This window comes from Echinops telfairi, unplaced genomic scaffold (assembly GCF_000313985.2).
Source record: "Echinops telfairi isolate 266 unplaced genomic scaffold, ASM31398v2 ScPeMD7_3533;HRSCAF=4204_1, whole genome shotgun sequence".
In the NCBI taxonomy this organism is placed as follows: Eukaryota; Metazoa; Chordata; class Mammalia; order Afrosoricida; family Tenrecidae; genus Echinops; species Echinops telfairi.
Genome location: NW_022107432.1, coordinates 5505113 through 5517794, shown reverse-complemented (window position 1 = coordinate 5517794; position 12682 = coordinate 5505113).

Below are 12682 nucleotides of genomic sequence, written 5' to 3'. Positions count from 1 at the left end.
TTTTCAGGTCTGCAGTTTCTTTATAGAGTTTCTTACCTGTTGATCTATCTTTCTTTGAGAATGGTTGTGTTTGTCCAGATAGAGTAGAGAAACAAGTTTTTCTAGCTTCTGACCCAAACCACTAGTTCAAAAATTTAAAAATCCAAAGGGTTCCTTTTTTTGCTTCAATCTGTCAAGAGACCCCTAAGCAAGTCTCTTTACCTTCAAATGTCCTGAGCACTCAAGACACTGGGTGGGGCTTAGTTTGTCAGGGCCTTCTTAGTAGGTGTGTCCTACACCCATTTAAAGATTCAAATTCATGGCTGAAACAGTGAGCTTACAAACTCTCTATACTTGGCAATAATCATTTCTATCAATCATTATATTAATAACAATGGTCAAAAGAAAACAGTATAAACCTAGTACAGATCCTAAACTCAATTCTTAAAACAGTCAAGTTCAATCCTTATCTATCTTATCTTAATCCTTATCTAAACTATTCATTGATAAAAAATAAAGACTGCATCAAGTCAGGGCCTTCTGTCAGCCGTTTTCAACTTCTTTCAGTCATGTTCACTAAGCAACATGGTCTCTAAAAATTCAAGGGCCTATTTCATCACCTGAGCTCAAAATATACATTAATCACATTCATTTTTGCCACTTCAAACAGGAATAACCAAAGATAACAATAAATAAAATAATCAAAACTTTAACTTCCCATAATCTTTCCATAAAACAATTGAGTAAACTGTGTAGCTTTATCTGACCTCCAACTAGCCAAAGAAGAAATACTACTATGAGGCAGAGCTCAAACAAGCATCCTTATGATTTTTTTCTCTGGTATCCCACTCCCAAGGTACTATGATGTGTTAGTTTGGGTAGGCTAAAAAAACAAATCCAGAGACATTCATATATGTATAAGAGAGAGATTTATATCAAAGAGTAATTGTATATTAAAAAAAATCCCAACCCAGTCCAGATCTAGTTCAAAAGTCTAATATTAGCCCTTATGTCCCATACCAGTCCATAAATTCCTCTTCAGACTAATACAACACATGCAATGGAAGATCATAGGCCAGTGGGTGGAAAGTCTTGTGGATACAATGGCAGTGGAAGAATCTCAGTGCTGGTGTGGGTCTCCCCATGGTTCCTCCAAATCCTGGGCTCTGATTCCATCAGCATAGCTCCATGTAGCTTGTCTACAGGCAGGTCTCCCAAGGAGGGTGTGTGGCACCTCCAGGGAGGAAGACAGGACTTCCCAGAATCCGCAGGAGAAGGCCATGCCCCACAGAGACCTCATTGGCTATTACCTGATTGATAGGCTGGACTCCACCCCTTTGCTCAAGTTGACAAATTATGTAACTGCCACAGCGTTGGATTAAAATGACCTACTGTAATTATTGATCAGGTGATTTCTCTTTTCATCTCTTTGAGAATTTGGTTGATGAATTTTGAGGGTACATATATGCTTTTTATGTTTATGGGCTCTTGATCTACTGATCCCTTGAGCATTATGTAATGCCCATACTTGAGGTCTATTTTGTTCGAGATTAGTATTGCCACCCCTGCTTTTTTTTTATTACCATTTTCTTGGTTAAGTTTTCATCATCCTTTGACTCTCATTCTATTTTTGTCTGTGAGCTTGAGATGTGTCTCTTGAAGCATGCAGATTGCTATATTTTGTTGTCTAATCCAGTCTGCTACTCTGTCTTTTGATACATGCATTCAAACAATTTACATTCAGTGTAATTAAAGCCAAATTTAGATTGGTTGCTGCCATCTCATACTATTTGTGTTTATTATTTTCTTTCTTCTCCTTTATAAATGGTGTGTGTGAGTTTATTCTTGTCTTCTTATCTACATTGCCTTTATAATGTTTTGCGTACTGTTTTCAGTGTGTTAGTTTCTAGGTTGCATTACATCCTGTGTGGTTCCATGTTTGTGTGTTGTGGCTGTTGTTTTAATGTCTATAAAGAACTGGAAAGTTTTTTTTTTTGTTTTTTTTATTGTGTTATTCGGTTTTTTGGTATTTTTTTGGAAAGTATTTTTTTTAATGCTGCTTTTGTTTTTATGAATTCTCTAAATGCTTCCTTACCAGAGAAAATGCTAATGCCGCCTTCAAATTTGATGGAGGGCTTTGCTGGGTAAAGGATGCTTGGGTTGTACTTGTTGTCCTTCATTTTCCAGAACCAGTTGCTCCAATTTCTTTTTTCCTGCATATCTCTGCTGAGAGATCTGAGCTTATTCTTATATGTTTACCTTTATGTGTGATTGCTTTTGTTCTCTCGCTGCTCTCCGGATTCTCTCCTTTTCCTTGAAACTGGATAGTTTGACTACTCTATGTCTTGCTGTGTGTTTTGTTTTGTTTTGTTTTGGGGAGGGGGTGATAATTTAATTGGTGTTCTCTCTGCTTCCTGAATCGTTATCACCCACAACTTTGTAATGTTGGGACATTTTTCTTCTAAGAATTCCCTTACTATTTTAACTGTTGGCCTAATTTTATCTTCCTGATCCAGGGCCCCAATAATTTGAATATTGTTTTATTTTGTGGAGTCCCACATCCTTCTAGGCTTTCTTCAGATTATTTTGCTTTTTTGCTTGACTGTTTCTCTCGTTTTCTGAATTCTGCCAGGTTATCTTCTAGATAGCTGATACAATTCTTAATCTCCGTCATTCTCATTGATATCCATCAGTTTATTTTTGGTATGCTATTACTTAATCCCTGGGCTTCCCTTTGATGTGAGGATTCTAGTATTTCTATATTTTCATTTGTTTTCAAGATTGATCCCTAATTTCCTCAACAGCACTAAGCAATATTTTCAAGCATTCTTTCACTGGTAGTTCAAGGGCGGCGTCTTCTGTGTAGACCGTCATGTTTGAGTCATCTTCAGTAATTGACCTCTTTTTCTCTACATTTTTATGCTACTTGGAGCTATAGGCTCTTGCTTGCATGGCATGTTGGGTGAGTTGATAGATGATGGAGTGTTATCTACTGGGATGAGTAGCAGAGGCTGCATCTGTAGGTTAAGGGAGGATCAGGTGCTGGTAAAATATATTGTGCATAGATGAAGATTGTTGGATCAGAGGGATAATTAGAGTTTAGGTGCTCTGGAGTAGGTCTTAAGTGGTAGTATTTATCATAGGAAGCCTTCCCCTAGGTATAGTCATTTTAATACACATAGGGTTTTGGATGATGTGATTTTACTTGGTAAGTTACAGGAAGCTGTGTGTTGCTGATTTGAAGGGAACAGGTTCCAGAGGTTTCCGTGGTTGGTGTAAAGGGGGTTTATAATGAATCTGCCATCATCCCTTGTCCACCTTGCGTATTATGTAGGGACAGTGTTAAGTGGTATGTTGTTTTATTACCTTGTGCTCTTGTAGGGTGTCAGAGAGGGAGTGAGACTTAGGGTAGAGAGATGATTTGGTGTCTGGAATGGCTGCAAGAGCCCTATTCTTGTGATTTGAATTGATTATCTTGAGAGAATGTACCTCTGGTGAATCACGTCAGATGGGATGGGGTTTGCCCTTTTTGGATGGTGGAGGTGGTCAAGTTGGGGGTGGGAGGATGGGGTGTATCTCTGTCACCTACTTTTGTAACCTAGGTAGGCGGAGGATAGCGATGTCCAACTCAGCAAGCTAGTGTCTTATGTGGAAGGCTTGTCGTACTGACTTACTCTTGTGAAGTCTGTGAGCAGTCTCTCAAAGGATCCCTTAGGACTGTTTGTCAAGCCCAACCTACTCAAACCTGTTTGTAGCCCAGGCTGCTGCTTTTAAGAACCTGGTGCTTTTCCATGCTTTGTTATGTTAAAGTTTTGTTAATGAACCAGGTGGATAATGGTTGCAATCGGTGAAGTTAAGGAAGGGAACACAACCTCAGAATGACTGCCTCTTTTTTAGGTTGTTACTGTTGTTTTTTAAAGGTTTCCAAGGTGTCTCCCCCAGGAAAGTGGGATTAGATTGGCCAAGTGGTTTGGGGGCTCACTGGGTCTGTGTTCTCCAACATGCCTGCTCTCAGCTGCCCTGTTGGTTCAATCCTGTGTGGCTCAGTAGACTGTGTTCCAGGGATCTGTGATATGCCACAGGTAGATGACCCAGGGACTTCTAATAGGCAGATGCACTTGCTCTCGCATTGTGGTTAATTTGTGTCTAATTATCTCTGTTACCCCATGCTGGCTGCATGCAGAGCTGTGGAGAAGGTAAAGTAGTGTGGCCGATGTGGTTCCTCTGTTCCTGGCCAGTGAAGAAGGGTTGTGAAAAGTCTGTGAATGCACAAGCAAATAGAGGAGCTCCGGGGTGAACCCTTGGGGCCAGTTTTTGGAGGTTCTCTGTGGGTCTGGGATTATGACCCAGACTTGGTCAGCAGTCTGTCTGGGAAAATTACAGCATGATGGTAGGTCTCAGATCTAGGATGCAGGAAGGGGTGGCAGATGCCATCCTACTAGTCCTGGTGAGGGATGTGGAAACCCCACAGGCAGGTGTGGTGAAGTTGGAGTTCAGCAGAGTTCTTGAATCTCTCTGTGGGTGAAAATCAGAACAGGAGGTCTGAACCATGAACCCAACGATACTGGCATTGTATTTCTTGCACCCAGTTTCCCAAAATTGGCCTGCTTACCTCTTAATTTTCTAGTCTAACAATGGGAGCACAGAGCGGGTGACTCTACTTGGGTGTCATTTTTCTGGAAGTCCTAGGTAAGTATTTTGAAGGTCACTTTGCTGGAGGGTGCCTCACATCAGCTGGGATCAAATGGTCTAGGGTGGGGAAGGGGATGTTGTCTACTGACTGGCTGCCATGCAAAGCTATGATGAAGCGCCCCCCCCCCCGCCCCCCAACATGTAGCCCTATTAGGGGGTTGAGGAATACAAAACACATGCAATGGCACCAAATGCAGGAAGATCACAGGCCAGTGGGTAGAAAGTCTTTGGCTCCAGTGGCACTATAAACAACTCAGCATTGGCAGGGATCTCCATGTGGCTTCTCCAGCACCCAGGGCTGCATCAGTGTATTTTATGTGGATTCTCCTTGGGAATGTCTTGCAGGGAGTCAGCCTTGTCAGTAGAGTCTCTCCAAGGGAGTCAGCAGAGAGAGAAAAATGTCTCCCACCTCCAAGAAAGAAAAATATAGGAGTTCCCAGAATTCTCAGGAGAAAGCCATGGCCACACAGAAGCCTCATTGGTTATATCTTGATTGACAGGCCAGACTCCACCCCTTGATTTGTAATCCTCTCAAATTGACACCAGATTATGTAACTACCAGGGACAGCAAGTAGAATAAGGGTTTCTGGGGGGCACAGTGGAGGGGTATGGTAGTAAAAGGAAGCTGATGTCAAGGAGTCTAGGAAGGAAAACAAAGTTTGGTAACTGATTGTAGTAGGAATTATGTGATACTGCTTAGAGTGCTTGAACTATGGTATGATATGATATATTTATTAACTCCCAATTTAAAAAATAAAAATTTAAAAACTCACTCATGTAAGTATATCTTTTGGGAAACATAACTTTTTATTTCCAGTCCAAACTTTGATCTGACTAGATTCCACCCCCACAAAAAAATATATAATTCTTTCATTCTTTCTTTTTAATAAAGTATAGCATCTAGATGATTATTAGTAACTGATTTGAACTCTGGCTCTGTCATTTAGAGGCTGAGTAAACTTAGGTGAGTCATTTAACTCCTCTGCTCAAATTCTGCATCTTTAAAAAAAATGGAGAAGTGAGGGATGTAATAATACTTGACTGATGGCTTTCTTGTGAGGAATAAATTTAAAATAGTCTATTCAAGTGACTATGTCATATGTCTGCTCTGACATAATTAACTACCTCTTTTTAAAAAAAGCTTTAATTATTTGTGCCTTTTATTAACTGTATCTTTATAATCTTATATTTATTTGTTTGGGGAGGGGTAGCCTGAGGCTCACAGCATCAATAAATTATGTGCTGAAACATTATATGTACTTGATGTTACAAAGGATAGTCAAATCGCTGCCGTTGAGTCAATTCTGACTCAGAAAACAGAGTAGAGCTTCTCCACAGGGTTTTGAAGAGTGTAAATCGTTAGCGAAGCAGTCTCATCTTTCTCCTACACCATGGCTAGTAAACTGCTGATTTTGCAGTTGGCAGCCCAATGCTTGCCTCACTGCATAACCAGGAATCCTTTTACTAATGATAATAGTTACAAACAAACAAAACACCAAAATGGGTGGTCAAAAGTATGATCTGTGTAATTCTAATACATTGCGTGTTGAACATGATCTATAATTTCAAGTGCATAAGACACTTAAATCAGTTGGTGGCACATTGTTAAGGTCTTAGAAAGTGTTTGCTGTCATTAAACTCTTATCAGACAAGCAACAGGCTGATATATTGCATATATTAAGGGGAATTGTCCATTTAACTGTATGAGGCTGGCTTTCAGAGAAAGTGAATAGTTATATGCATCCTGCCAAAAAACTTATAGGATATGAAATGAAGTTCTTCTTTAAAAATATTTTATTACGAATTAGGTGAAGTTTTACAGAGCAGATGATCGGTTTTACATTGAACAGTTCACACATTTTGCTTCACCACCCTCATTGCAAACCCTTCAGTGCCAGGCCTTCCTGTGTTCCCCACCTCTGCAGCTCCTCGCTCCTCTGCTGCTGAACTTGGCCCTTAGGCAATTGCTGCTCCCTTGACCTAAAGCAGGTGCTTATTCTAAGTTGTGCACACCTCACAAATGCTATTATTCCCCATATATTTGTGTATTCCCTGTATATTATTTGGATGAATTGAGGCATGCAGTGAGTTCGGTTGCAGGTTGAAAGGAGGCTTACCGGCCATAATCTCAGGGATTCCATTCATGTCTATCCAACCACTATACGTGCTCTCTCAGGAAAACGAGTTTTGTTCCAACTTGTCTTTCTACTCTATGTAGGACTTTTCCCGGTGGCCTCTTTGAGAGAAGTAGACAGTGGTAGTTCTTTTGGTCTCTGGCCCATGGAAATATATGTGTGTGTGGTTCACTAATCCATTGGGCTAAATATTTCCAAATCTCTTTGATTTTCTTCACTCATGAATTGCAATTCCCAGTGCTGAAATTTAGGAGAGGTGTTGGCAAACCAAAGTTCCTGGATGATACAAATCGTTTTCTCAGCTACTAACTTAAAAAAAAAAAGAAGGCAGTTCAAACTCACCCAAAGACATCTTAAAGAAACCTGGCGGCCTATTTCTGAAAAACCACAGCCATGAAGCCCCCATAGGATAGTGCTACGCTGGCACAAACAGACTCATCACAAATTGGAATTCACTCAAAAGCTGACCGAGTGTATTGTATTGTGAGTAGGCATCTAAAACTTTCTGGAATCTGTCACATAGAAATGAAGACTGTTTTACCCACAAAAGAATTGGCACAATAGCTGAATTCATTCCCAGTTTTGCACATAACACATTCACTCCCATCGCTCCTCATACCCCATAATCCTAGGCTTGCTATGCTGATTTTGACAAAAATGTGCAGAGCACAATTAGGAAAAAAAACTTGGTGGGGGATTGGGCAACGTTCACCAAAAAAATGTAGAGCATGCAATCTATTTGCTTAAAAATATGACAGCTAAAAGTTTGATCCATAGAGCATATCATGGAAATATTCTCAGCAACTCTGAAGAACAGGGCCAGGCTCCCTGTGACGGATGGTGTGGACTCTCTAAGCAGACTATGTTAAACAAAGCTGACTTGAGGCTTGAGAAGTTTAAGTGTCATACATATTTACACTCTGAAGTACAATGAGACTATTTCAGCATGTGGATCTTGGGTCAGTACACCTCTGTGTAGAAGATTTTTAATCAACAGCGATTCTAAGTTTGTTATTTTTAATGACGTTGAAAGGAAAAGGCTAAGGCAAAGATCTTTATTACACAAAGACTGAACTCTGTCATAAAACCATTTTTATTTTCTCTAAGAAATTCAAGTTTCTATAAAATGGGTCATTTCTACGTATTACCTAAAAATAAATTTTAAAAAATATATGTGCTATGTGTGAGTTTCCTATGTAGGGCATCATTCTTTATGAGAAATTCCATGGAAATTAGGTAGAAGTCACATTTGGTCTAGTGGAAAGCAAATAAGAATACATAAAAAGTAGGTAATCAAGCGGCCATGTAGCTCAGAAGCAACAAAGCCCACATGGAAGAAGCACACCAGCCTATGCAACCACGAGTTGTCGAAGGGATCAGGTGTAAGGCATCATCAGAACAAAAAATCTTACCATAGTGAATGATGGGGGGAGTGCAGAGTGGAGATCCAAAGCCCATTAGTAGGCCACTGGAGATCCCCTTGCAGAGGGGTCTCGGGGAGGAGATGAGCCAGTCAGGGTGCGATGTAACAATGATGAGAAATACAACCTTCCTCTAGTTCCTAAAGGTTTCCTCCCTGCTCCCACTACCATGACTCGAATTCTATCTTGCAAGACTGGCTAGACCAGAGGAGGTACACTGGTACAGATAGGAACTGAAAATACAGGGAATCCAGGACGGATGAGCCCTATAGGACCAGTGGTATGAGTGGCAAAACAGGGTGGGTAAAGGGAGAATGGGTAGGAAAGAGGGAACCGATTACATGGAACTGTGTGTGACCTCCTCCCTGGGGGACAGACAATCAAAAAGTGGATGAAGGGAGACGTCGGACAGAGCAAGATATGACAAAATAACCATTTATAAACTATCAAGGGCTCATGCGGGAGGGGGGAGCGGGGAGGGAGGGGAAAAATGAGGACCTAATGTCGGGGGTTTAAATGGAGAGAAAATGTTTTGAGAAACGATGTACAAATGCGCTTTACACAATTGATGTGTGTATGGATTGGGATAACAGTTGTATGAGCCCCAAATAAAATGATTTAAAAAAAAAAAAAAATTCTCAGAAGACAGCCCTTGCAAAAAAAAAAAAAAAGAATACATAAAAAGTGTTGTTTGTGCATGTAAGGAGGGTTAATGAAGCAATGATTTTTTAAAATGTGGTGTCTCTTAATAAAAGAGCATCAAAATGAAAATTAAACTTGCTAATAATAAAATATTAGTAATAGGAATGACTAAGACAATGTGTCTGTATGGGGCTATAGTCAAGGAAGAGGGTCTCCACTTGTTTGAATCATCTTAGATATCAAACAGGATTTATGTTTGCTCCTGCATTTTAATTTCCTCTGATACTCACGAATTAGGTTGAAATTGTAAAATGACAAAGGCAATATCTGCTAATTCTTGCCGCTCCATCTGCATTTTGGAAAGCGGAAGACAAGGAGGATTGTTGACACCGCTGGTCCGTGGGCACAGGTGGTTTCAACCAATGACTTATGACAGTTAATTAAATGATTTTTCAACATGCTTTACTTCTTTTTATGAAAAAAAAAGTATGAGCAGTTTCAAAAATCTCATGGAAAAAAATCCATTATCTTTTCATTACATTATTTCATAAACTTTTTGAAATCCACTTGTATTTTAGGTTTAATCTATAATGTATCCCTTTAATTGTTTTACTATCAGATTGTTATGAGTCTAACACTACAGAATTGTGCTATACAATTTCCATCAAAGCTTTACTTTTAATCCAAATAAATTTATTTTTCAGTCCTGCATTGTCCTAAGCACTCTAGACCTGAAATAAGTAATATGTGCATAAAGATTCTCTTACTTAGAAAATTTTCCTTCCAAATACAACTGAATATGCATATATACTAATTGAAAAGACTTACTATCACATTAAATTCATCCCATAGAAACTAGAAATAAAGACATAATTTTGCTTTAAATAAAATTTAACAGCAGCAAAAACTGAGTACAAGTAAAATCTTGAAAACAGATTTGAGATTAAAACCTCAAAACATCAAATAGAAAGATGAATCTCTAAAATTACTGGAGACGTCAGTTTAGTTATGTTGTAACAAATTATTTTGTAAGCCAACTGGCTGAAAATTCAGCTGTTGTATCAAATCAGGCATTGAGTGGATACATTATCTAAAATTCACAACTTATAATTGCCCTAAATATAAAAACAAAAAGACTCTACTTTCAGAATTTATTTCTCCATTGTGATTGAAAATACAACAGTACTAATAAAATAAAAGAGGACCGTTTCCGTAATTACTTGGTATAAGTAGTTCTCTTTAAGGTACTTATTAACATGACATTATAATTAATGGAGGATTGTATATTTTCTATTTTATGAATTCTCTACATCTTTGTTGCTCTATACCATGTCCTGTCACATGATTGGCAACAGATCCCTGCACTCTTTATGACCATAGATCATAATTCATTCTAGTTTAATTGAATTAAAGTGTTTTTCCCAGTCAATGTTTCTATTATTTCAAGAATTGTTTCAATTTTAAGACATCTACAGTTTCAAACATTTCTACAGGACTATGGAGGGAAAAAAATATCCTCTGTTATCTGTCACTTTGTCCCTAACTTCAATGAAAGCAGAATTCTGAAGTTATTTATTAAAAAAATCACAGATTGGCTACAGGCAATGATGGTTAGGTGGTAGCTTTCTCGCTTTTTAAAAAAGGTACTCAAGCTTGATTCCTGGCCAATGAACCTCATGCACAGTCACACAATGCAGGCTTGTGTACGGCTGTAATGTTGAATGGGTTTCAGCAGAGCTTCCACGTTAAGATAGACTAGACAATACTGCTGAAAACCAACCAATGAAAAGTAGAGATCACAAGGGTATAATCTCCAACTGTGTTAGGCTGGCTTGACTAGAGAAACAAATCCAGTTACATTCATATTTGAGAGAGTTTTATATAAAGAAATAATTATACATCAAGCAAAGAAGTAATTATACCACAAGCAAGATTCCAGCCCAGTCCAGATCAAGTCCATAAATCCAGTACTAGTCATAAGCCCCTCTTCAAACTCACACAGCCACATACAATGATGCAAAATGCAGAAAGATCAGAGGCTGGTGGGTGAAAATCTTGTGGATCCAATGGCGGTGGACACATCTCCAGGGCTTGTGCAGTTCTCCATGTGGCATCAACAGGAGGGTGAAGGCAAGAGAGAGAGAGTGGCTCCCGGTGGCACCTCCAAATGAGGTCATCAAGTCACAGCTTGGCAGGCTAAACTCCACCCATATCTTCTTATGAGTACCATGCTGACACAACAAACCTATCTCACCAAACCATCATGGGCGTGGCTCAGGACCAGTCTTTAGTTTCCTCAAGCACAGAGTCCCCAGGAATCAGGGCTCAACTAGAAGACAGCCAACAACAGCATAGTGTGAGCACCTACCAGTAGTTACGCCAGACCAAAAGTAAACACTCAATCCCATTTAATCCCCGTATGGCCTCTATATGGTAAGAATTTCCTTTACTGGTGAGGAGGCCAAGGCTAAGGGTGATTAACTGGTTTCTCTTGATGACAAAACTAATGAGTTTGAGTCCAGATATGAGTATGCAGTGAGTTTTATTATATGCCTAAAGGTCACTCCATTATTCCACTTTTTAATGTTTTGTAACTAGTTTTAAAAATTGCCCCTATCCATTTGCTCAGTTAGCTCTCTTTTCTTTAGATTTAGTTCATTAAGTTAATGCCTCCAAAAGGAGGTAGTACTCTCTATAATTTCACTGTCTCTTTCTTGACATCTCAACTCCTATTTATTCTATAAAAAGTAATTTTCTAGCCCTCAATCCTCAGATCCATCCAGGAAGACTGGAGAAGAATTCTACTGCATTGCCTCTGGAATAAGTAATCTATTTCATAATAATGTTATGTGTAGTGTATGTATGAAGAATATGAAGTATAATTTTATGAGGAAAACCAATTCGTTCTCATCATTTCTGAGTTGGTGTTACTGAATGTGCATTACTGTTATGTGAAGTAGTCTTGTGTGGTTAACACAAATGCATGGAGCCACACTGTATGCATTTGCATCCCTGCTTTGGGATTAGTGCATCAGTTTCTCATTTATAAACAGGCATGCTAGGACTGCAGTAGGGTTCATTTCTGGGTTAAATTTGGCAATGTCATATTAGCAGCAAACAGAAAAAAGTAGCAGAACAGAGTAAGTGGTATGCAATATGAGGGAAATTTCAAAAAGTTCACAGGAAAATGGAATGAAAAGATAATGTAATTGTTCCATGAACTTAATAAAACATCTTGTATATTATTACTTCCCATGGATTTCTGAAATTGCTGCCACCACCATGTTTATGAGGACAATTGCTTATAATTCAGTATTTACCATGTTAGTCAGTAGTTTCATGGTTATTTGTTTCCTTTTATTAAATTAACTAGTAAAACAGCCCACACACCCAGCCTTAGAGTGTCTGTAAGACTATCAGGCCAGCACAACTTCAGAGACCTTTGTATTAAAGTCTGTCTTAGTTGTGTTGTGACTGCTCCCAGGTTGAATGGTTAAAGGTTAAAATCTTGGGATTAGACTGAATTCTAATCTCTGGGTGGTCTTAATTCTTTATGGTCTCCCAAACATTAATGATCCTTCCTTCTATAGAACGTAGCTGATGGTTTCCCTTCCGCCGGCAGTAAGACAACGTTGCAAAGGGCCTGGGCTGTGGTGGATTCTCTGGATTCTGCCTTTGTTCCATTCACTGTGCCCTTCATCATCAAAAGTCAAGCAGCCAGCTGCTGTCACGTTATTCCTGACTTGGGACACCCCGGGTGTGTCGGAGAACTGTGTTTTTGTTTTTGTTTTCTTTCTTTCTTTCTTTTTTTTT